Source organism: Callorhinchus milii, unplaced genomic scaffold (assembly GCF_018977255.1).
Source record: "Callorhinchus milii isolate IMCB2004 unplaced genomic scaffold, IMCB_Cmil_1.0 Scaffold1, whole genome shotgun sequence".
NCBI classification, from domain to species: Eukaryota; Metazoa; Chordata; class Chondrichthyes; order Chimaeriformes; family Callorhinchidae; genus Callorhinchus; species Callorhinchus milii.
Window position 1 is genome coordinate 59,140,150 of NW_024704742.1, and position 26,515 is coordinate 59,166,664.

Genomic DNA, 26,515 nt, shown 5'->3' on the forward strand with positions numbered 1-26,515 from the left:
GTGCTAATACAGCAGAGGCTCCTGTAAATTACAAAAGCAAATGTATTTGTAGAAGTGGATTTAAATAATTTACACCAATTGCAGTCTGGTAATTAGTGAATAGATGAGCAATTAACAACTCATTAAGATGACATATTTAACATATTGATATTCTCAAAGGTGAAAAGGAGGCTATTAATATACGACATGTATTATTAGACTTAAATCCATTCAGTGATTAGATTGCACAGTAAACAAAGAATATGATTTGAAATACGTTTTAATTCTTTTCAACAGGTGAAGCACTTTACAAACAGAGGTGCATAGCAGGTTACAGTAGGCAACCATGCCTGAAGGCTCAAGATTGCTACATTCACACTGAATGTTTATTCACTGTCTATTCAGTGAATGGATCGTTGTATTTACCTGCTTAATGCCACCAAGCTGTTTTTCAGGATTTAGAACCATAGAAATGTACAGCATAGAAGGATGTCATTGGGCCCAATAAAACTATGTTGGATCTCCCAAAGAACTAGCTGCTTAGTCCCATTCTTTTGTCTTCAGCTGGAAGACACATGCTTAGTGTGAAAGAAGCAGAAACACATGGGCACGGCCTGAAAGGTCATTCCCATTCCATATATGTTGAGAAATTCCATCTGGGTCTAAGTTTTTCTATGTGCAGTATGCAGAATTTTGTCGAAGTCAGCACCAATCTCAGAAAGTAAATGAGGTGTTCATTCTACCAGAGACAGCATGTATCACGAGAGAGGAGGTGCTGGCCCACTTCTTTGAGAGCAACATAAAACAGTTTGGGGTCAGAGATAGTTAAAGTTCCTGGCCACAGATGATGATAATAATAATAATAAAATAGTAATAATTTAGTAATCCTTGTGCCATTCATGTCAGCACAACATCTCAAAACACTTTGGGGATACACTGTAAGCTGTAGTGACTATGTAATTTACGGGTGAACATGGCATCTAATTTGCACACAGTAATGTACAATGTCTACTGGATGGGCTGCTGGAGTGAAACACTCACATCCACTCCACACTAACTGATTCATGAGCTGTGGATTGTTGAAAAGAATGAGGGAGATAAATATTTCTGTACTTGGAGTTCTGGATAAAGAAGTTTGAGGTGCGCTGAATGTTGATTGTAATATAAGGAAAGAGGATGTTGGTCAATATGTTTTGGAAGTTCAGAGGAAGAAGAGAAGAAAGGTCAGAAGTGTCATTAATAAATAAAAGAAACTTCAATATTGAGAAAAACAAATGCTAAATGTTTGAGCTTTTTGGTTTTGAAGCAAGTAAAACTAAAGATGAGTAATATTGAATAGTGCTAGTGGCATCAATAAAACAATTTACTTAGCCTGTGGCTCTAATAGAACTGGCTCCATTAGTACAAGACTGTTCTCCTGTAAACACTGTATGCCACATCATTGCAATTAAACTCAGTCTGCATGCTCAGTGTCATCCCACAGCACTCACATAATCTATGCCCAATACAACAATGCTGTTTAGAAAATTCAAATAACAATTTCCAGCATTTGATACAGTGCTTTCACCTTGGGAGGAATCAGAAAGTGCTTCATACAGCCGACTAGGACCACAAACTGGGCATTGTCAACCCTAATGATATGAGAGGAGTAAGAACAGAACATCTTACAAAATTGACTAGTTCCTGGGAGCATTTAAGAATAGGAGAAACAGTAGCAGATCTTTAATATTCTGGAGATTTTCGTTGAGTGATGCTGCTAAACAGATACAGAGCATGAATTGAAAGCTGATGTAGACTTTCACTCTTGATACTTCAATAATGAAAGCTGAAAGCTTCACGAGGTCATCCGTCAACTCTCCTCATTGTCTACTTCTCTGTGTTGAGGTGGTATATGGATTCAAACACAGTCTGCGATATCATAATCATAATAATCCTTGCATTTGATATAGCGCCTTGCACGTTTTTGAGACGTCTCAAAGCTCATCACAGAATATACTGTAAAGTGAAATGTATATTTTGTGGACGAAATGCGGCAGCCAATTGCACACAGCAGTGTCCCACAAACAGCCGTGGTTTGAGTGACCAAATTATTATTATTATATATGTATTTTTTGAAGAGATTATTATTCCCAGAAAAGCGATCCGCCAATCGACTAACAACTGGGTTCCTACTTACTAGTAGGTAAATAGAGGCGTGTGGAGTAAGGAAACTTGCCTAATGTTTCGCCCTGCTTGGGAATTAAACCCAGGTCCTGCTGTTTGTGAGACAAATGCTCTAACCACTAAGCTACAGGACATGGTTACCAAGAGGTAAATAACAAATTACCATTAGTCCAGTGCATGCTCCAGCAAACCTGTTTCAACAAATAATGGATAACTTTACATTTAAACTTCCATGTACTAAGGATACTGATTGAGAGAATCCCCCAAAGCTACAAAGCTAAGGAAAGCTTCAATCCTGGCACTCAGGTGAAATTTGCAATTATACAATATGCTAACTATCATTGGAGATAATTATCATATCATGCAAAGATCTGTTTAGTTGTTGTATGAAAAAGAACTGCAGAAAATCGGCTTACAAATTCTGACTAAATTCAAAATGGTCTTGACAAATTTCAGACCATCTTAAATTTAAGATGATCTCTCTTCCATTATTGACCCATGAGGCTTTGTCCTTTTCTGACTTCACTCCTACTGAACTCTTCAATGATAAGGGAAACAAATAGAGCTCTGCCATTGTGCTAGTTGTGTATGTGCAGTGCTATCCTTAGTCCTTAGTTAGACTGGGACTGGAAAGTATAAATCTAGCATTCTCCTCCAAATAACTGCTGGAAGTTGTGTTCCATTGCTACAAGCAGAATAAACCAGACATAAATGGGACATGATGAAGGACTAATAAACAGTAACTGTGTGGTCTTTGGCTTTGATGTGGGAATGCTGTTGCACTTGCACCTATACAATTAGATTCTAAACATTCAAAGTCTGCTGCTGTTCACCCCAGGTACTAAATTAAATGCTGTGAAAAAGAATACATCTCTCTGTCTACCAGTTCAGTCAGCTGATGAAAAGGAGATTGGAATTCCTCAAACATTAGCAGACTGGGTTTGCCTTCAAAACACTCAAGCAGAAACCCAGAAAAGCACCCTTTGAGAAAACATTTTAACTAGTTCAATCTACACAAGGCACACAGGGATCTGCAACCTCTTTTCAGTAGCCGTAAGCCTTGAATGTACATTATCAATTATTTAATATGATGGATATCCCAAAGCTATCATTCAATATCAGGACCCTATTCATTCTTTGCACAGAACATCACTTTTTTATTCCAATACAATTTTTTTTAGGTCGAATCTGATAGTAACTTCGTTCCAAAAAGCACATCACATTAAAATTTTGTAGTGCTTATTCTAAGCTAAAACGCTTTTGGCAAATATTAGAACACATCAGTAACATATCCGCACACAATACTTAATGGTCCTTAAATATAAAAGCTAACCAATTGTAAAATAAAACAATAATAAGAAATAATAATCTTTAAATTTGATACAGCAGCTTTCACATCAGGAGGTCTCAAAACACTTCACAGAATGTACTGCGAAGTGTTGTGACTGTGAATATTTTGTGGGCAAATGTGGTAGTCAATATGTGCCCAATGATATCTCACAATTATCCGTGAAGTGAACAACTAATTGGAAGATTGTTGGCCTAGACACCACGAGAAATTCCCTTCCCTTTTCAGAGAGTCTAATTTTCCCCTCCTACCTCTCTGACCTGCTGACTCCCTACCAACCTGCCCGCTCCCTCCGTTCAGCGGGCTCCAGTCTACTCCATGTCCCCGCCCGACCCGCCCTACTGTCACCCTCCCACCTCTCTGCTTTTCCTCACCCCTACATCATCCCTCCCCCATGCTTGGGCCCCGACACCTGACTGTTCAGTGCTTCGGGTCGTCATCCCGACGTGAAAGGAGTTCTATAAATGTAATTTTGTTGTTGTTGTAATGTTATCCTTAACATCCACCTGAATAGGCAGGCAAGACTTCAATTTAACATTCCAGGAGAAGGATGACACGTCCAGCCCACCCCCCCCATCGCCCACCTCAGCAGTGCATTGGAGACAATACGAGTTCCAGGTCCCAATATGGGGCTTGAACCCGTAGCCTTATGATTCAGAAGTGGAAATGCAACCAACTGAGCCAGAATGATAGAAGTTCACATTTAAAGGTACAAACAAGTAAAGAAGTAATCATTTGGTTCCTTTCTGTACTATAGAAATACTTTATGCACAGTATAGAAGCAAGTTTCCATCTTACCACTCTATCGTTTTCACCTTACCACTCCATTTGTTAAGATATGTCCACATACTTTGGATCTGCATTTCTTTTCAGAGCCAATTCATCCCTAGTGAGATCCTCTCCTAAGGAGGATAATTCATTTTATCTTCAAAGGGTGAAGGGCTGAGTAGACCTTCTGGTCCAAAGTATTCCAGCTTAACGCACTAAGCTAACAAGTCTTTATACAAAATTGATATAAATAGAACCTTGAACGCATTCCTAATTACTAAACTTCCTGTATATTTTATATGACAAAATGTATGAGCTACAAAATTGCTTATTTCCATTGCAAATCACATGCTGGAAAGTGCTCTAAAAAGATAAACAATTAACTGCTTTTTTTAATAAGCCAAATTGCTAGATAATATCCATTGGCATAATTTAGCTAATACAACTCCATTTAATAGGATTTGCCATTTTCCTCAATTGCTTTCATGACCAATTTTGCATTTTGATTGTCTTTAAACTTTAGAGCAAATTTCTCATAGAAATGTACTCAGCAGTAATTGCTTTAACATTTATTCCAGGTCAAGTGGTTAAGCGTGAATAATGACATGTCATAACTGTAATGTAATGCTGTCAATAGACCAATTACTATTGAGCCAGAGAGTCAAGAAAGCACATTAGCTGAGAAAGAAAACACAACAAGGAAGGAAGAAAGGTGTTTAAAGCTGAGGGCAGGTGCACCTTATGGCGCTGAGTTCATTCATAATAGACTTTTATTAGAACCACATTGTACCTTTATTTAAACCATTATGAAGAGTGAATTATGGACAATTGAGGGGAAAAAAACCCTGCTTGCCCTAAACATGGTAAACATGAAAGGGCTACTGTATGGTTACAGGTACTTCCTTTTAGACAGGGATTTATATGAGGATTTTAATTGAGGCGTACATTCAAAAGTCAGGTAGTACCATAGCAACTGGGATACAATAGGCTCTATTGAATAGGGACAAGAGTATATTAATTTAAAGTGATTGTGATTTTATTGTGAATTATAAGTCACCCATTAAGATGAATGCAGTCTCTGAACGCATTAATCTAGAGTTGAAACGGAGGATTTGACAGTTCTCTTATGAGGGCAAACAGAAATCACTGTACTTGAAATGCGAGCACAAATAAATGAACATGATCTACAGTGCTGTGACAGCTTTCTTCAGTGTACGACATGTAGAAGCCCATTCATTTCTAACTGTGTCATTAGTGCTAATCTTGAAAGTGATAACTCATTATTTTTGAATTCATTTTACACCAACAATAGTTTGCTTCAAAATGACTTAATTTTGGGCATGTTCGTGGTTTACTAATTTCTCCCATTCTAATACTCCAATAATGCAAAGCGGAAATAAAATGTGACATATGATGTGATATTGCTTTATTTCCCCTATAACTCGAGTGATGGGTTCATAAAACTATTGTATCTTCTACTCTAATACTATATGTAACTTTGCCCTCTTTCAGAAGGGCTGATGGAGTCACCTTTATGTGTGTATAATTAAGACTGGTCGACCCATTAAAAACACTTTCAGGGCTGAAATCCAACAATGCACTACACAATCTAAATGAACAGATCAATCTTATTCTTATTCAGAACTTATTTTGAAGCATCTTCATTCTTGTTTTGGTCACTCGGTTTCTGACACTTGTGGAAACCCATCACGATACTTAAGAGTATCCAAACCAACAACAATTTGTATTTATATAGCACCCTTCACATACGCGCTATATAATCTCTCTAATCTTCTATCAAAGTTCAGCCCCTTCACACAGGGATCTATCCACTTACTCTTTTCTGCACTTGTTCTAAAATGTACATCATGTTTTGTGGTTTACCTATCAAATCTGAACCCAGTATCTTAAATGTGTTCCAACTCATGCTTTGCTTAAAGTATTTCAACCTATTTTCTATTCTTCCAGCAATATGCTGTCCTCTCTAAAACATGGTTTTGACCTGTCCAATAGTTAGTTTCTCTTTTAATTTGGCTGTCTGTGAGACATTGCTGTGCCCAAATTGGATGATATAATCACTTACAAAATAGACAGTCACTACAATTTACAATATATTCTGTGAAGAACTGACGTGACAGGCGCAAGATCAAATTTAAGGATTATTTATAATTATTATTGTTATTTAGTTGGCACTCATTTATTTTTGAGGGAGGGGGAATTTTATTATACATCTCTCCTCTTCACGCAGCCTTTTTTGCTCACTGTAAAACAATAAACAGAGACTGCAGCATGCATAAATACATTGCCGTGTGCGCAGTTTGTTTTAAGTGCATAAATTGTGCACACAAAATGCTGCACCCTTTTCAGCTTCTATTTTAAGAATGTGGAAAAACAGTTTCTGAAAAAAGACTGAATTTGCGTTTTTTTAAAAAATTATTCCACATGATCTTAAATTTTAAGTCTTAAGGTTAAGACTTGAGGAAATAATAAATAATAATAATAATCCTTGCATTTGATATAGCGCTTTTCACATCGGGAGATGCAGATTCTAGAGCCAAATCTCTGGCTTCCAACCACTGTGCTCTAATTAGTGGGGCTAGTTTTTCATTGCACAGTGGAGCTCAAACCTTTACCACCTCACGACTAATTGATCATCCTCAATTCCTTTACTCTTGCAGATCTTCCCATGAATACAAAGCAGACTGCAATGCTCTGTGAACAACTGTATCCCTGCTATGTGCCATATACCTTAATCTTACAATGTCTCCTTGTTTTTATTGACCCTATTATTGAACTCTGGTTAACTTGAGTTCCACCCTTTCCTGGCTTATCTTTGCTACCATCTTGGATGGTTTTGGATTTTATGTTGTTTCTTTAAACAGTGCCTGAGACTTGCCATGACCTCACCATTCCGTATTACATGCCTTGTGCACCTGTTGTATAATGAATAGTGTAGGATCCATTTTCTGTTTCTCTGGTTAAGTAGCAGAATTTTCTGCATTCCTTCATTGTATTTAAGTTCAACTATGTTTGTGTAGCCATTTTTTTCTTCAAATCGTTTGAGCTGACTATTTGTGTTTAAAGTAAGGGTTGTCAGCACCAAGGGATGAAAACACACTTCACCATCTTTGTCATCAAGTGTCAAGGGACAAGCACTCCTTGAGAGACACACAACAGACAAAGAGCAGATTTTTGTTTAGTTCTGCTGCAATAATATGCTTAACTCTAGCCTCCACAGTCAATTTTATGTTTGTGTTTATGCAGCATGTCCCTGTGGCTTCAAATCCTTTAAATTAGTTCCAATTGGTGCAGAAATGTGCTGCTTTGTTGAAAAAATCTTGCATTTTTATAGCACCTCAAAACATCTGAAACAATTTCTTACTTTCCAATGTGTTTAACAAGATATTTACTGTTTTTGTAGACACACATGCCAGCTATTTGTACATAAACAGCAATCAGGTAAACAATAAAATAATCACAAGAGCTTCTAGGAAAAAGGCCCCATCGACCCATTTTATATCAGCTTTCCAGAATACCACACTACCATCCATCCATTGCAGCATCAAGCTGTTTCATCCTTCCTCTATACCTACCCTTCCCGGTAACCCATTCCAGTAAATAAAATTTCCAGGTATCTATGCTGAAATTGCTGTAAATCTGTGCCCTCTTGTTTTCATGACAAGGTTAGTTTGGATAATATAAGGTCCCTCATCCCACCTGATCTGAAACACTGGGATGTCCAGAACCTTGGGATGTCCTCCTGATGTGAAAGGCGCTATACAAATGGAATGTTGTTGTTGTTGTTGATATGATCCTCCTGTATACCAATCTACTATCCTTCACAGCATTAAGCTTCGTAAAAAAATGAATCAACCAACCATCCTCAAGCATCCTATGCCTCCTTGGCGTATCTGAAAGTATCATTCGAGGTCTACTTCCTCAATCCTATTTAGAATCTTCTGTAACTTTAAAAAAAAAGTCCCCTCTGAGTTGCGTCTTTTCAAGGCTGAAGAGTCCTAGTTTCTCCAATTGTTCTTTATATCTCATTGTTCCAATACTGGGAATCATTCTTGTTCCTCTCCCTCTTCCTTTCTGTGTGCAGGTTTCTGCTGCATTCACCTACGAATACACTGTAACTACAGTTTACAGTAAAATCCTGTGAAGCACTTTGAGAGCAGGCACTGGCCCACTTCATGTCCCTGCCTTAACCGTCCCACCATCGGTTGTCAGACTTTCAGCCTGTTGCTTTACTCTGTTTCAAATATTATGGAGAACAGGATCAAAAATTTGATTTGGACAGCTCAAGGCATCAAAAAGATCTGATGACAGAGGGGTCTGAGAAAGGAAAAAGTGATAAAAGGTGGCAAAAAAAAACCATGTTCTGCACTGAGTAAGTGTTTGGCATAATAGCTGTCTTTCTAGAGCTGACAAAAAAAATACAAAATCCTGTTATGATTTATTACGATTTATTCGTAAGTTTACACTAATTGCACAACATCTGGGACAGGTATAACCAGATATAAATCTGAGGCACATGTAACAGTATGTAACGTTTTCATATCATGATTTAATTAATTTTAAATTGGATGCAAGCCTAGTCCAGTCAACAGATACAGAGTTCAGGAGTTGTGAATGCAACAACTGGTGAATTGCAAAATAATGAAGGTGCTAGAAAAAAAACACAGCTACTGCATTCTTTGCAGCTGGGAATCATATTGGTACAATAGTAGAAAACTGTTAATTGTGACTTCTGCTTTCAGATTTATCTTTTAGGAAACAGCTGGCAAATTTGCTAACAAATAAATTAACGATTCTCTCTTGTTTGCCGAAACCTGTTTAACTTTCTGAATTGTTGTCAGAATATTCTTAGATTTTTTCTCCAGGTTTGCTGATTTGAGCAAATGGCACAAATGGTGCAAGCTAGAAGTTGCAACCACCACCACTAACAACAATTTGCATTTATATAGCACCATTCATGCTGGGTGGTGTCTCACTCAGCACCAATTTACAAATGCAATATGTTTAGACGAAAATATGTAATTGAACCAAGGATAAAATGTTGCATGTAAAATGTGTTTTGAGGGCCACCTCTTGAGGCCCCAAAAATGGCCCACTGGCCACTGCACCAGTATAATGGAGTAGTCCACAAGCCATTTTTGGGCAATCAAGAAGTGACCCGCACAAATTCAGGCAAGTGCACATCAAATCAAGAACTTGTTTCCAGTAGCTTCCAAGCCATGGCACACCATAGATGAAGAAAATTCAATAAAGAATAATTTATTTGATTGGCCAACCATAAAGATTGGCCCACACTGGATTAAACTCATTTTATGAGTTGATTCATGGAATTTAGTTTCTACAGTCAAATAGCACAGTGAAAACTCCAATGCAAAGGAAAAAACAAGACATCTCAAATCAGTCTGAATGTAGACAGGACACATTGATATTGATGATAGGCAAAAGGTGTCAATTGACTCCATTTGCTTGAAAGACATTCATGTAAATGTAATTTTGTTGTTGTTGTTATATTATAACATTTCTGATAAATCCTAATTTTGTGTGGCCAGGTGACAAATGTAACTAAGATAAATGGCACTGAAAAAGCTGCAAACTATTAAGCAGTTGGGCAGAGAAACCGCAGATGAATTTTAATGCAAATAAATGCAAGGGAATGCTCGTGGAACAGAAAAAAGCAAACAGATGTACACAATGGGAAAGTGTGCCCATTAGTAAACGTGAAGAAGACAAAGCATCTGGGTGCGATTATTAATCACTCATTGAAAGTATTGTGTCAATGTGCACCTTTTATCTGCAAACTTAATCAAATATTAGAATGCACCTCAACGGCTTTTAGCTATAAGTTGAAAAACAGTTATTCTACACCAAACCATTGATAAAAGATGACAGTGAAAGAGATGATATGAGAGTCCAATGTCCCAGTTATACAACAGGCAAAATTTGAACTGGTCAGAAGTAACACACTAATAACCATTGCCTTTTGATATAGTACCTTATCATGTTGTCAAAACATCTCAAAGTGCTTCCTTGGATTGACTATGTATTTTGTAGGTGAACACGGCAGCAAATTTGCATGCAGCAATATCCCACAAACAGCCATGAGTGACTGAAATTTTTTATTGGGGGATTGTTGCCCAGGACACTGGGTGAAACTTTCTTCTCTTTCTCGAATAGCTCTAAAAAAAGGCAAACAGGAATATAATGTCTCATTTGAAGAACAACACCTCCAATAATGCACCGCTTCCCCTGCACTGCATTGGAGTATCAACCAAGACTATGGGTTCAAAGTCCTGATGTGGGACTTGAACCCTTAACTGGTGAGAGTGCTATCAACTGAGCTAGGCTGACACCTGCCAGGCTGACCTGATAGTTATGAGGCAAAATTGCATTGAGTCAGGGCAAACTACAAAATTGTCCCATCATTATCAAAACAGATTGGCAGAACAGATCTTGTGCTCATTGGAGAAATAAATATTGAGGAGAAACATCTGTTTGTTTGTATATTTCAGGTGGACATCAGAAAGATCCCTTGGAATGATGTCAAACAAGAGCAGGGTGTTCTCCTGATGTCCATCCTCATCTAAGTTCACAAGAATATGCAGATTCATTGATGATTCATTGTATTGCTGACTGAGATGCGGCTGGTACAAATTAACAGCTTTTGTTTGCCTACATGACAACAATTTCAAAGTAACTCTTTGAAAGCACTGTGACATGTTCGAATGTGAGAAGGTACTTTATCAAATGCAAGTATTATAATTCAAGTCTTTAAAATACCGAGCAACACAGTTGATTTAGAAGAAAGATGTGTGCAATCAGGATATTCAAGTTCTTGCTAGAAAGACAGAGATGTAGAAGAGTCAGGTTTAAAACTAACAAGTCTCAAGATAGAATAGATGTAAGAAGAAACTTTTTCATCCCCACGGACTAGTTGATATGTGAAATAGACTCTCAGCAAATGCACTTGATGCTGTGTCAATTAATTCCTTCAAAAAGAAACTGAATATATTTATATTTATACATATATATATGCCTAGGGATAAGAATGGAAGTTATTGGGATAGATTGAAATGCTCAAATACTCCATGGGATATCATGGGCCGTACTACCTGGGGCTAGAGGGAAAGGTAGAGATTGTGCCAGGAAAGATGTTTTTGAAGAGTGAACCCAGAAATATTCTATCTCTACCATTGCGTTTGGTAACGTGCGGATCAAGAAGCACTTAGGGATGATGATTTCACAGGTTGGGTAGTGTTCATGTAAGGCAAGAAAAATAATCCTTGAATTTGATATGACACTTTACCACAGTACTCCCTGTTTACTCCATTTTCTTAAAATTCAATGTACAGCTGTGTATAGATCTCCTTTTATTTTTAAGAAACTTCCTCTTAGTTTAAAAAAACTGAGAGAGACCTTGGTTATTAGCTGACTTGTTACTTACTATAGAGTTGAAATTCATTGCATTTACCCTGAAGAGAAAAATGAACAGACAACAACAGCAGAAAAGAGGCACTTTAGTGAGGCAGCCACGATTGTTCTAGCCAAGGGCATAGTGAAGATTGAGATGCATGTTTTTGGTATAGAAGGCCACATTGGAAAAATACTTTTTTTTAAAAAATAACAATGCTTACATTCAATATGTTGATATTTAAAAAACACTTTATGGGATATACTGTAAAGTATAGTAACTCTGTATTTTGTGGGCTAACATGGTAGCCAATAATAATAATAATAATCCTTGCATTTGATATAGCGCTTTTCACGTCGGGAGGACGTCCCAAAGCGCTATCCACAAAGCAATGTCCGATAAACAGCCATGAAACGAGTGACCAGCTTTTTATTGGGGGGGCATTGTTGGCCATGACACTGGAGAAATTCACTTGTCTTTTCAAATAATGCAATGGGATGTTTAACGTCCGCTTGGACAGGCAGATGGATTTAACATCTCAACTTGGTTTAGCATCTCATCCAAAGGATAGCACCTCCGACAATTCAGCATACCCTCAGCACACAGCTGAACTGTCAGCATAGACATAGAGTTCCAAGTAATGATGTGAACTCCCAACCTTCTGATTCAGAGGCGAGAATGCTACCAACTGAGCAAGGCTGACACGTGATGTGAGGAGAGAAGTGGAAGTATACTCCATAGCATAGATTCACAGTTACGAATGGCAATTTTTTAGTGACAAACACCACAAAATATTTTTACACTGACAACAATCAACAGCTGGAGTGGATTACAAAATAGGTAGGTAGAGGCCAGAACATTGGATTCATTTAAGAAACAGCTTGATGCTATAATGAGAAGCTGGAATGCGAGGCACATAAGGTGGATTTTCTGCAACGATGAGATCAAATGGGCCAAAGGGTCCCATTCATCCTGAGTTTTCTTGCAATCTTGTGAATCTGATCTTTTAATAGAATCACCCTCAATTTGTTTCACATTGATTTACTGCGTAGCATCAAACTTCCCTGACATGTTTCAGACAAGTTCCTGATTTCTGTAATGGAGGCATCAATGAGCTTTTTTCCCTTCCCTTTATGGCTGAAGTATGTGCTGACTTTCCATGGTGAGTTAAATCACAAAATGAGTTTGGACTTAGAGAAAGGTTAAGGAGCAATATGTACTTGTCAGCTGAATATGGTACTTAGTAGTGCAGGTAAAGAAAAACAGGAATAGTATGTTATGTTTGAAAGTACTACGGGCCGTCATTATGAAAAAAAAATACAGGAAGTCACGATCAATAATGCAAAAGGATAAATATCATTATCCATAGAAGCATAGTAATCAATCTGACTCATTTTGATACTTGACATTTAAGAATTGGTTTTGTTTGGCTAAAAGTACAATGTGTAGAAAGAAAGGTAAAGGTTACTAACTTCTAATTCTCAGCACTTCCATGCCATTTACTTTCCAGCAAATAGGTCAGAATTATTTTCTTGTTGTTCAAAAAATTATGGTGATATATTACTTGTATCCTCTGCTGCAACAGGCTCAATGAGCCTATCACCCCCATCCTTTTCTAGCTCACCTGGCTTCTTGTCCCGCAAAGGATCGAGTTCAAGATCCTTGTCCTCACTTTAAATCCCTCCATGGTCTTGCAGGCATTCACTCACCTGCTTCACATTCCCTAACCTGCCTGCCCATCATTGATAGTCGGGGTTCAGGCTTTCTGCCTGCACTCACTGAAACTCCATCTTGATTGATATAACGTCTTATCACGTCATCAAAATGTCTCAAATAGTTTGCTGGATTTACTGTAAAAGGTAGTGAATGTATTGGTAAACAAATATTGTAGCCAATCTGCACACGGCAATGTCAATGTGGGGCATTGAGATTGAAAGATTTGTCAAGATCTAAAACAAATATTGAACGGGCTTGATGGGTTGAATGGCCTTCTTGCTCCTGTTTTCCTCTGCTCCTATGAAACTGAAAGACTGATTTTCTTTCAGCTCTAATTGATGGAAGGGAACCTGGAAATAGTACTTTCAATAGTTGTGCACAAATATGACCACTGGAAGATGTAAAGTTATCTTCTGCACTATTCTTGAATGTTTCTGAGATTTGGTTGTTGGTGCATAGCTTAGAAAATGTACAATTTACACCATGAAGCAGGTACACCAAACAATTAGATTCAAAATGTGAACTTGTGAGCATGAGGATCTTAAAACCAAGCTATTTAACATTTGATTGGGTAATGGTACTTCAACACTATTTAATTGTATAATGCTATTTAAAGTATCTCATCAGATGAAAAGATTATCTTGTGCCAGGTTATACACTATTGCTGCGTGTGGGCATTCAAGAGTATTTGGGGGATAAGAAAAAATAGTATGTTTGTCAAGTGGCATTTGACAGCTTCAGTAAGGCATAACTGATATAGCTTAAGAAAAACTGAGGAGAATCATGCAGTAAATATCATATTTCTTCTTAAAAAGGTTCCCCAGAATATAAATATCTGGGGGGAATTACAAATTCAAAGACAATGTCCACCAAATATCTACACTCAGCCTTCTAATAGCTAGGATAGAGTTAAAATATAAGAATTATCTTTGATAGTCCTTGTTGACTTTGCAAGATGTCCCAAGAAGGTTTGGGACATCCACAAATCCTTGATTTATAAGAGCAGAATGCAGATCTGCACCTCTTTTTCAGTACACCCTTTTGATAAAAGATAGCCCACAGAATTTTCAAAATCACAGTTTTTTGTATATGAGAAATGTTCAGGTATTGCATTATGTTCAGTGGTACCATAAGCCACTAGACCAGAGAGGATTCAGAGGGAAAACATTCCTTAAATATAATAATTGTTGCATTTGATATAGGGCTTTTCATGTCTTCTAGACGTCTCAAAGCACTTCATAGAATATACTGTAAAGTGAATTGACTGTATATTTGTGGGTGAAACTGTATATTCCTTACTATTACGTGAGATACTAGACTTGTAATTCCAATATTTCTTTCTTCCCTTCCCTAATCTGGCTTTGTACCATAACATTGACAAAATTCGATCTTCCTGTCAGATGACACAAAACCACACAGCTTTTGGCAAGTCACTGGTACATGTTGTGATGCTGATGAAAGCCAAGCATTGCAATGCTAAACTTCAAATGGAAAAGCTTGGAAATGAGGAAGCAAGTGTGACCGATAAGCTTTGCTTAAGAAAGTTACAGTGACTGGCAAAGGAGCAACTCAGTGGGAAAGGTTTCATTACAGTGCACAGCTTTTTAAAACCACGCAACAACAACAAAATTGCATTAGTATAGCGCCTTTCACATCGGGAGGACATCCCAAGGCACTGGACAATCAGCGATTTGGACCCGAGCTGGGGGTCGGGATCGGGAAGGGTGGAGGGCAGGGGGGAAGATGGGTAGTCAAAGGCACGGTTGAAGAGGAGGGTCTTGAGATGGGTCTTGAAGGAGACAAGGGAGGCGACAAGGTGGACGGACTTTGGGATGGAGTTCCAGAGAGTGGGGGTAGAGTGGCTGAAGGCCCACCTGCCAATGGTGGAGTGGAGCGGCGAGGTAGGGGACATGAAGAAGGCCGGAGCCTGCTGAGCAGAGGGAGCGGGCAGGATGGTAGGGGTTTAAGAGGTCGCAGAAGTAGGGGGGGAGAAAAGCCATGGAGGGTTTTGAAGGTGAGTACCAGGATCTTCAACTGTATCCTCTGTGTGATGGGAAACCAATGGAGTCGGGCGAGGATGGGGGTGATAGGATCACAGAGCCTGGTGTGGAGAGGACACAGACTGCAGAGTTCTGGATCATCTGCAGCCTGTGGAGGGAGGATTTGTGGAGGCCAACAAGCAGGGAGTTTGCATAGTCGAGCCTGGATGTTTGAATGCATGTATGATGGTTTCGGCGACCTGTGGTGTGAGACAGTGGCGAAACCGGGTGATGTTGCAGAGGTGGGGGAAGGCAGAGCAGGTCATGACATGGATGTCGGGTAGAAAGGATAGTTGAGGGTCAAACAAGATGCCAAGGTTCTGGACTGGTTCAGTGAGGCTGAAGAATAGGATAGGAGTAAAACTAATCCAAAGGTGATGGGGGGTGGCAATGTAAGGTTTCAAGTACAACTGTAAAAATTGATCTGACCAAGTGTTGACTGGGATTGCAAGCTTGTGAAAAATTAGACCTTGAAAACTGAAGTAAGAAGATTAGAAGCAGTTGAGTTAAGGTGTTACTGGTGTGTGCGAAAATTAGTTTGACAAGAAGAATGACTAATGACAAGATCCTTGAATTAGTACAAAAGGGAAGAGATTAGTCCGATCACGATGAGGAAAATGACAGTCTGCACACACATCATTCAGCAGTCACAGGGATGAGGCCTAGATTGTTACTGTCCGGAAAAAGCTGATGGTAATAGATCAAGAGCAGGCAAAGAAAAAAGTAAATGGACATATGATTGATAGAATGGGCAAGTGCGATATCAGGGCTGAGAAATCTACTTGTGCAGAAAGCAGAAAGCTTGGAGTACACGAGTCATTAACCTCCAGGAGGCACAAAGCACACATGAATAGAACAAGAGGACTTTTACTCTCCATCCAAACTCCAGTACACCCGATCTTGCAATGCTTACAGTAGATGCCAAAAATGATTGAAAAAACTTTTAGCTGGGATTCCATCTACCCACCCCCCACCCATTTATTTTATTTTCTCACTTAGTCCTATCGTTTCCAATTCCATTTGTCTTTTTGTTGAAATATTACCTTCCAAAACATGGCCAAAGAACTAAATGCTGAGGTCTATTATGCTGAAAGTGTACGCCGTAAAACTATATGTGTGTATTGGGAGAATTATCACAGGATTACAGACAAATTCAATATATGGGAATATCGGGAGATGCATTCTCTTTTCACCAGTGCAATATGCCAGTACTTTACCTTGCTTCCCTAGATTTTATTTATTATGGTACTACTGAATTTACAATGAAATGGGAAGAAATGATACTCAAGAGACTCAATTGATATCAGATGAGCCAGATGTGAATAAATCTGACATAGGTCAGTTCGGATTGGAAGCAGATTCTTATTTGAAAGGAGAGGATATTATAGACAAAGTAGAAGTTCCACTAGTCATTCATCAAACACAGCTCCCATCTTCAGCAGATGAATCATAGTAGCAGAAGAAAAAAAAGCAAGCTAAATTGTGACTGCCACTGCCTACACATAAATGATCAGAGTACTTTGGTGTTATTGTTCTGCTTGTTACCTTGAAATGAACTGTCGTGAATTCAGGATACACTTTTGGAATATTACCACGCATTCACAGATGTATTTTCTCTATGTTAATTATTAATTGTTTGTTTTTGCATGATTTTACTATCTGAACGATACGAGTCTCACACATAACTTTCGGTCTTTCACTTAATAATGTCTTGAAACTTAAATGCACCTCATCAATGTAGGAGCCATAGAACCCGTTATGAAAAATAACACACCGAGAAAGAGGGAAAACAAATTGAATTGCAATCAACAAAACATAGAGAATTTAAAGAAATCAAGAAAATTCACACCAGTGAAGAGTAACATTTGATATTAAGTACAGGATTTTTTGTTTTGAGATTGTCGTCTTGTTTTTTATTCTGTCATTGATTTCCATCTGCCTTTCTTTGGTAAAAAGTGACCTTCCTCCCTGTTTACTACCACTATGTTTGCTTACTGTACACTTTGCAGTATAGCCTGTGAAGTGCTTTGAGATGTCATGTTGGAATGAAGTTCCAGCAGTTAGGTATGACATCCATTACCAGAAAAAGTTAATTTGTCCAAATTGGATATGTTATTATGAATTACTGCAATTGAGATCCGATAGATATGGACTTTAGATGTCACATCATAGATAATCTTCATATATTCATGTGTCAATGCTTGGAATTCCAACTAGACTTCCTTCATTTTGACAATCTATTGATTATTTATTTGAAGATATTTACCAAATCAGTTCCAAGATTCCAATTTTCATGAGAATTTATTCATCACAGGTAATATTTTTTATCCTTTTTTTTGCAACAACTCAATAAATATATTTTCCTGCCATTGATCTTTGACCAACATCCTCTTGATGGAAGAAAATCTTTTTTAGTACAAACCATACTTGACCTCATGAAGGAAGTTACCAATATGCACAGTCTGTTTATTAATGCATTATTTCCCCTCTCGCTTCTCCCTGCCCAATCCTGCTGTTGTATAGCACTCCAAGACATTATCCTATGTGAAGGGCACTATATAAATACAACTTATTCAAACCATAGAAGAAGGCCATTCAGCCTATTTGTTGATCCTGGCTCTTTAAAGAACAATTCCTTTCAATCCCAATGACCTTCGCTTTTCCCATACCTTTGTAGTTTACTCTTTTTTAGGTATTTATCGAGTTCCCTATTGAAAGCTAATATGGTTTCTGCTTCAACCACCGCTCCCAGCAGGGTATTCCATATCTTAACTGTAGGGCTAGTAGCACACTATTCTGCACCAGAAATAAAGGGAAGAAAAGTGTTCAGCATGCAGTGATAAAATGTAAATAAATTGCTTTGGACATGAAGTCAATGGGATTCCAGCTCAATGTTAGAACAATTCAAGTCAGGATCTTCATCGTAATTCTAGCAGGCTGATCCCAAGGTTATAAAAAGGTTTCTAGCCCCAACAGTAGAGTACATACATGATATTGGAGACTAAATTGAAAATAAGGTTAAACGTGTTGCTTTTTGCAATGAAACTCAGTAATGCAGTTTCTATAAAGGGACTGGAGCATAGCACTCACAGGTTGAGTTACATTGCTTTTAAAAATAAATTGCCAATTTTCTCCTTCAATTATCTCCCTTGCCTTACTGTTCTTCTCTTTTGGAGGCATCTGAATTCTTTTTCCTTCTACTGGGATAAGGTTTCATGGGATACAGCCACCCGTAGCCAAGGGACCTCACACGGGTGACTATTATTCATGAATGATATTCAATAAATGTTGTGAGGCCATTGGACTGGGAATAAGATAATTGACCAGCTTGGGACATGGATAGTAGATGTGGCTTTTCGATGGGATTGTTCTCTAGCTACTAATAACTGCAAGACAATGTGCTAACCAGGGAGATTATATTGATAAACTCCACAGTTTTCACTAATTCAAATCCAGCATTAGCTGAAAGCACATTTGGGAATCTTGAATATCTTGTCTTCTGTGAACCTGCAGTTTTGTTGACTAGGCATAGGCAAATGGGATGTAAATATGCTATTTGCCCCCTTCCCACTCGCAATCCCTTCATCCACCGTTAAGTGCTCTGAGATGCTATCCCTCATGAAGGGAGCTGTATAAATACAAGTTTTTGTTGTTTGCAGAAAGAAATTCAGAATTTGCAAATGGTTCTCATGAGTTATAACTGAGGCTTCTGAAGCGAAACAATGGGTTTTGTACCTTCTCCAAGGTATAAAACAATAAGCTTGGCCAGTATTTTATCTAATATTTCATGTACACGCCCAAAACAGAGGTAGGTTGATCTGTTATTTTTCATTCAGTGACAATGGGACACCTGGAAGCTGTTAATGGTCCACTAATGGGAATACCAAAAATCTGTCTTTGCAGAATGACAACCTATTAATTGACTACAGTAAGGACACACATATAATCTGGTTTTAATACAATTTCTCACTTTCTCACTGATTCACTATCTATTTCTTTGCTATTCACATTCTTCCTCTCTTACATTCACTGTTTGGTTTTGCAAGTCCTTATTGTTGCAGAATGGCACCATTAAATATTTTCTTGCTCGTTGGTGAGTCAGGTTTTTTTTGATTAATGAAGGAATCCCTGTAGATATGCACATATCTACCTGAGAAAAACAGCAAGGATTTTATGATTTCAAATAATCTTTGCCTTAAAGACATCTAGTCTGAGAGATGATGTACCCACAATGACAACTTATTGGCAGCCCTAACACTAAGACATAAATCTATGAGCAGCAATCTTTTCAATGCGTTTGCAATCTGATCAAAAACCTCAACATTTTCAGCCAGTCACAATTACTGCAACTGAAAAGTGTTAACATTGACTGCACTCTTGTCAGGTTCTTTACTTCAATGATAACCTTGAGTAAAACTGAACATGACATGTCAGAGAGGTTTGGGCTTCAGCAGACTTTAACACTGTAATTTTATGTGTGGCATCATAGCATTAAAAGTGATCTTGTTCACAAACCCTGGTTTCAACTTTATTTCATTTTTCATTGATGACTAGGAAAAGAGTACAATGGAGCCAAGTCAATCAAAGTGTTTGTGAAGAAAATTGATGTTTGCCTCCAACTTTAATCTTCCATGTATTTGCAGGATCTCATGAATGAAGTTCAGCACAACGAGGTAGTCACTTTCTGAATTCTTTTGAAAGACTGCACGGATGATAGCTGTACATTTATAGCTGTACACATTTACACACATCATGTTTGAACTTTGCTATGAGATGTAGAGGGCAGTTCTGGGAAATAAGACATAATTTCAAAATGTAGAGCAAAGAGCGACAGAGCAAACCTCCCTCTGCTATGCTCCTGTGTTGCCCATTAACCTCGACCTTAGAAGAACAAACAAACATACGCACAGTAGCTGTGTAATTAGTTACCCGGTGGTTTCTCTGAATGAATCTGGCAGCCATTGATTTCCAAGTCTCTTAATTTTGGATTGTTTAGTGTGCGTCTTTGTGTTTAATGAGAACTATGTTTAGATTTCCCATTTCAGCGGAGTCCTTACAAGTAGTGGAGAAAGGAGACTTCATCCCCTCAATCTGAGCCATGTTCAATTTCATTAGGTGAAGTAAGGTCAATTCTGGATCAAAAACAGAGAGAGCTGGGAAAACTCAGCAGGTCAGGCAGCATCTATGGAGAAAGGAAAGTGAATCAATGTTTCGGGTCCACGACCCTTCGTCAGAACGTTGACTAACTTTCCTTTCTCCATGGATGCTGTCTGACCTGCTGAGTTTTCCCAGCTCTCTCTCTGTTTTCGTTTCAGATTCCAGCATCTGCAATATTTTGTGTTTTGCTCAATTCTGGATGCTGACCAAGGTTTAAGTCAGGATCCTTATTTGTTGTTAATTGTGACTTCTGGCTTACGAATATACCAACTAACGGAAACTCTGTTTTGACATGAAAGGCCTATATAAATGCAATTTGTTGTTGCAGCTGATCTAAACTTTTCCCAATGTAGACATCCCATACCTATGTGGACAGGAATTCTAAGGACTTAACAGGATTGGCAAAACAACCGATTGTGAAACCTGAAATCAAAGGTAAAACCTCAAAATTTGATTGAAAGAAAGGAGTTGAATCATGCTGAACCTACTGTCAATCCTGAGCAATCTTGCTTTGAACAGAGTGCACTTAAAATGAATCAAGTTTCCATTCACTTTTGAAAAAAGAATACGTGATCAAGGAAATTCAGAAAAAAAATTATGACTGATGAAAATACAAAAATGACATTAACTGCTTCAGATGTTTATGTTTATTATGTCCTCCTTAAATCACTCACACCTTTTTTTTTAACTTTCATTTCTCTTCAAATTTTCAGACTTTCCTAATTACAGTACCCTCATTCTTTCCCATCCTCCGTGGAAATAACCTGTGCCAATAACCTATTTGGAAATATTGTCAGTGTGTGTCATTAACAGCAACATCTGCGGGCACAGCAGCTTCTGCGGGCAGAGCAGCTTGCTGGCAGGTGTCTGGATTCACAACCTGATGGTTTGGAAACTTGTAGATTCAAGCACTCTGAACAAACCTGAACAAGGAGCAAAGTGAAAAGTAAATAGTGGATAAGTACCACTATGGGACTGCCTTAGGCCATTTTATCAGTAGTTTAAAAAAAATACATTTGTCAATGCGTGTACATGTAATAGAAAGAATAATCAACCTCGCTAAGTTATCGGTAATAATAGGAACATAGGAACCTAGGAATTAGTAGCAGGAGGAGACCATTCAGCCCCTCGAGCCTGCCCCACCATTCAATAAGATCATGGCTGATCTTCTAACCTAACTCCATCTGCCCGCCTTATCCCCTTATCCCTTAATTCCTCTATCCTTTAGAAACCTATCAATCTCAGTCTTGAGTATGTTCAAGGATTGAGCATCTACAGCCTTCTGGGGTAGAGAATTCCATAAATTCACTACCCGCTGAGTGAAGAAGTGTTTCATCAACTCTGTTCAAAAGGATGTCCCTTAATTTTAAGACTGTGACCACTAGTTCTAGATTCTACTCTGTCAAGCCCCATAAGAATCTTATATATTTCTATAAAATCAACCCTAATTCTTCTATATTCTATAGAATATAGGCCTAATTTACTCAACCTATCCTCATAGGTCAACCCTACCATGAATTAATCTAGTGAATCTACGCTGCACCCCGTCTAAGGCGAGTATGTCCTTTCTTAAATAATAATCACCGCTGGGTTGAGATTGTACTGAGATTGTCTTAAAACAAAAATACTGATCTTACTCATGTGATGAATCAAGGATGCAAAATATATATTTTTCTTTAATTCAATTCAAATAAACCTTAGATCAACAGAAAATTGCAGTAAATAAATATCAGAGTAAAATTTGCAGGATGGTTAAAAACGCATTCCTTCACATTTTTTNAAGAACTGCATTGAGGAACACCAGCAGACAACATCCTCTGCAGATACATGGTCCATTCGACTCAGAGTCAGAGCAATACCATTTCTTGGACCCTGAGGCATGGAATCGTATTTTGTAAATTAAAGAAATACCGCAAATTGGAACCTATTGAGTGTTATTGAATCTGGAACCCATGCAGGGCTAAATCCTATCGAATGGAACTATGGTCTTTTTTCATTCCAAGATTTCTTGAATTAAAGTCTAACTGCATATATTTGTTTCAGAATTATGGAAATAGGGGTTTGATGCAGACACTGCTATTCATGCACAGTTCTAAGGTTTATTTGCTGAGAAGGGTGATGAGTGAGTTGAGCACAGGCAGGGAAGATGTAGCTTTTCTACAATTGGCCTCTGATTCACTGCGAACAGGATCAAAAGAATAAATTGGTCACAGTACCATTTTCTGAGCTTTTCAGCATGTGAGCGGCTAAGGAGAGGATTCATGCTGTATGGTTTTTATGGTAAATAATTACAATTATTTTAGCTCTTTTCACATCACAAAGACATCTCAAAGCATTTCACAGGATTTATTTTAAAGTGTTGTGATTGTGTATTTTGTAGGTGAATACAATAGCCAATTTGTACACAACAAATGTCCCAGAAACAATCATGTAGTGAATGACCAACTTTGCATCTGGGGGACTGTTGGCGAAGGCACCTGGGACAAACTGCCTCAACAGAGCTCAATGGACTCTTACTTGTGGTCCTTATTAATCTAAGCTTGCAGTTAGACTAAATTTGACTAAATTTGGTGAGACGCCACAAATTAATGGTGGAAACGCCCAATCTGATCTCTGCTTTGCACTTCCCTTTACAAGCTGGCTAAAGTGTAGAACTCAAGAGCATAGGGGGTTAAATCTGCTCTGTAGCACACGTAATATTTATAGAAAAGTAGTTATTTCTTCGCAACTTTGAAGTTCCATAGGGTAAAGGTTAGTGTGGTCGTCTTGCAATTGAGAGGACCCGGGTTCAATTCCCGGGCAGCGTGAAACCTTAGGCAAGTTTATTTACTCCACACGCCTCTGTTTACCTACAGTAAGTAGGAACCTGGTTGTCAGTCGATTGGCAGATCGCTTTCCGGGGTTATTAATCTGTCCAAAATAAATAATAATAATTTGGTCACTGAATCACGACTGTTTGTGGGACACTGCTGTGCACAACTGGCTGCTGCATTTTGCCCATAAAATACACGGTCATTAAACTTTACCGTATACTCTGTGAAGCACTTTAAGACGTCTCAACGATGTGATAAGGCACAAAATCAAATTCAAGAATTGTTATTACTATAAGGTATATGAAAAGAAAGATGTGGAGTTGTGGAGGTGATATTTGAAGAATTCTTCTATGTTCAAATCTTCCACGGATTGTTAATAGAAAATAAAAATAAAAGCTTTGCAACTGACTGTAAGCTTGCGAACCATTTACAGATTAGACAACCACTAACAATGATGATTTTCAGGTTTCTTTAATATGTAACATAATGGGCTTATATTTTACTGAAAAATTATAAATTATTACAAGTGCCAGCCACATACTAGTGATTCCATTCTATTGCTACCATAGACTGTTGGGGATATCAGGCATAACTGAGGAAATGTATCTACATCAAACATTTATTCCCATAAATATGAGACACCGCATATGCAGCAAAAGTTATATTTTATAAAGTATAGAATGAGAAAAGGACATTCAGATCATCAAGCCTGCTCCTTCCACAAGTCATACAGATCCTATTTATTGTGAATTGTACCCAGCCTTTCTGTCTCTACTAGGAAGTTCTGCATTGAAACTCCCAGATCACAACATCACAAGATTGGTTTGAATGAAGAAGGCCCTTTAGTCCATCCTTCCAGAATATTCACCACACCATCTTCCCATCACAACATCAAGTTGCTTTATCAATGAATTTAATGTCCTGGCCTCAACCACTCTCGCTTGGAACCTGTTTCTTTGTGTAAAGACAACTTCCTGGTATCTGTCCTGAAATTGCCCTGAATAACTCTAAATCTATGTCTTGTTGTTCTAAAGTAGAATCATCCGATTGATCTGGGTTTACTTTTTCAATCCCATTTAAGATTTTATACACTTCTATGAGATTCCTTGTGAATTGTCTTCTCTCAAGAATGAAGAGCCCAAGGTTACTAAAACATTGTTCATAGCTACCCAGAAGTCACCTAGTTCAAACTCCAGAATATTCATCCATTTCCAGATCTCCATTGTTTATCCAGTCCCAAGACAAACATCTCTTGACAAATGCTGAACAGCAGCAGCACAAAAATAAATGAGATCTTGAGTACCTTATGTATTCAAGCTCTTCTCAACTAGTTGTTTTCAAACAAATTATTTTGGTGGCGTCAACTTAATAGTGGCTTTAGTGCTCTTTTTTTCCCTAAATATACTTAGATAACCATAAGAATTGAGGAAATATAGTCATATGTAGATCTCATTTATTTCTGTACATTTGACAAACTACATTTGAGAATTCACTTTACAGTGTGTTCTGTGAAGTACTTTGAGACATTTCAATTTGTGATAAGGTGCCATATCAAATGCAAGGATTATTAATGGTAATGAATTTGAGTAACCAATAGTCTACATCTATTCCTTATACAACAGTTTGTCATTCAGATACTTTTCCACATTTTCATTTTAAAGAAATTAGTCAAAACAATTTCAATCAAATTTGATGTGAGATGTTCCTTTCTCCAATGTCTCTCCTCACCATTATGTTAACCTAGTTACGATGGTTCATACGAAAAGTAGGGGGCTTGCTTGATCACAAAGCAGCAATCTCATTAAAGAGGCTCATCATAAACGGTAAGAGTGAAACTTGAATGGTTCATAACCATCACTCAACACCCAAAATGCAAAGATAAAATCACTTGCACATTTTCTCAATTCATAGATTGTGGGAGTTGTTTTGACTTGGTTGCTGGCAGTGTACGTCATGGTGAAACAGTAAGCACAGTTCATGTACTTAAAGCCAATGGTGTAATTTCTGAGGGATAAAAACTTGTGATGCAATCTTCAGCAATCTCCCATTAATAGTCACATACTTCCATAGTTTCAGTCACCATCAGTTGTGTGGACTTCAGAATGCAATAAGATGGGACAAGAAGAAGACATAAGTTTAGAGATGCAAAGAGCAATTTCAGGATAGACACCAATAAACATTTTTTTTTGGTCAGCTGAGTGTCTGACACATGTGGAAACCCATCACCATGCTTAAGAGTACACAAACCAAGCTGAGATTTCCATGCATCTTTTTATTTACCCATGGTTGTGTAACCTGCATGTTATTAATCACTTGAAGAGTTTGCTTGAAAAAGCAGTTGAGGCCAGTGCACTGAACAGAAAGGCCAGACCCTGTGGAACAGTATAGTGAGTATTGCTTGGGGAGGATAGAGATAGCTGGAAAGAAACATTTCGATCTAAAAGAGAATTTCAGAGGAACTACTTCATGCAGAGAGTAGTGAGATTATGGAACTCGCTATCTGAAATGGTGGTTGAATCAAATAGTATAGATGTATTCAAAAGGAAGCTAGGTGAATAGGAGGATAAGGGAAGGAATAGGGAGTGAATGGAGACACGCATGGAGTCTAAACACCAGCATGGACTGGTTTGGCTTAGGGGCCTGTTTCTGTGCTGTACAATTTTTGTAAATCTTTGTGTAAATTTTGCCACATGGTTGTGTAACCTACATTCTATTCTAGTGCTTATTCGTTCTCATTAAGTCTTCACACTGTGCCAGTTAATATGGCTGATTAATTGCCTGGAAATAAGAGTTTATTAATTCTGTATCTTATCAATATTATTGAAGATGCTAACAAATGTTCTTTACTTAGAATCCCCTCTCAGCCAACAAACTAACCATTCACTCAAATTCAAGATAACCTGATTTCTGAAGTTGATTGGAGACATACCATTCAAAATTATTTTTGTCATGCGGAATCATCATTAGTTGTATTATATGCTGTGTGTTAAAATGAACTAATTTCTATTTCAGATACTCTGTTTATACAATGTTAACATCAATCAAACTGTTTTTCTTCTACACACTTGAGTAAGAATGGTCAGGAAAGCTAAGTGGTGTTGAGACT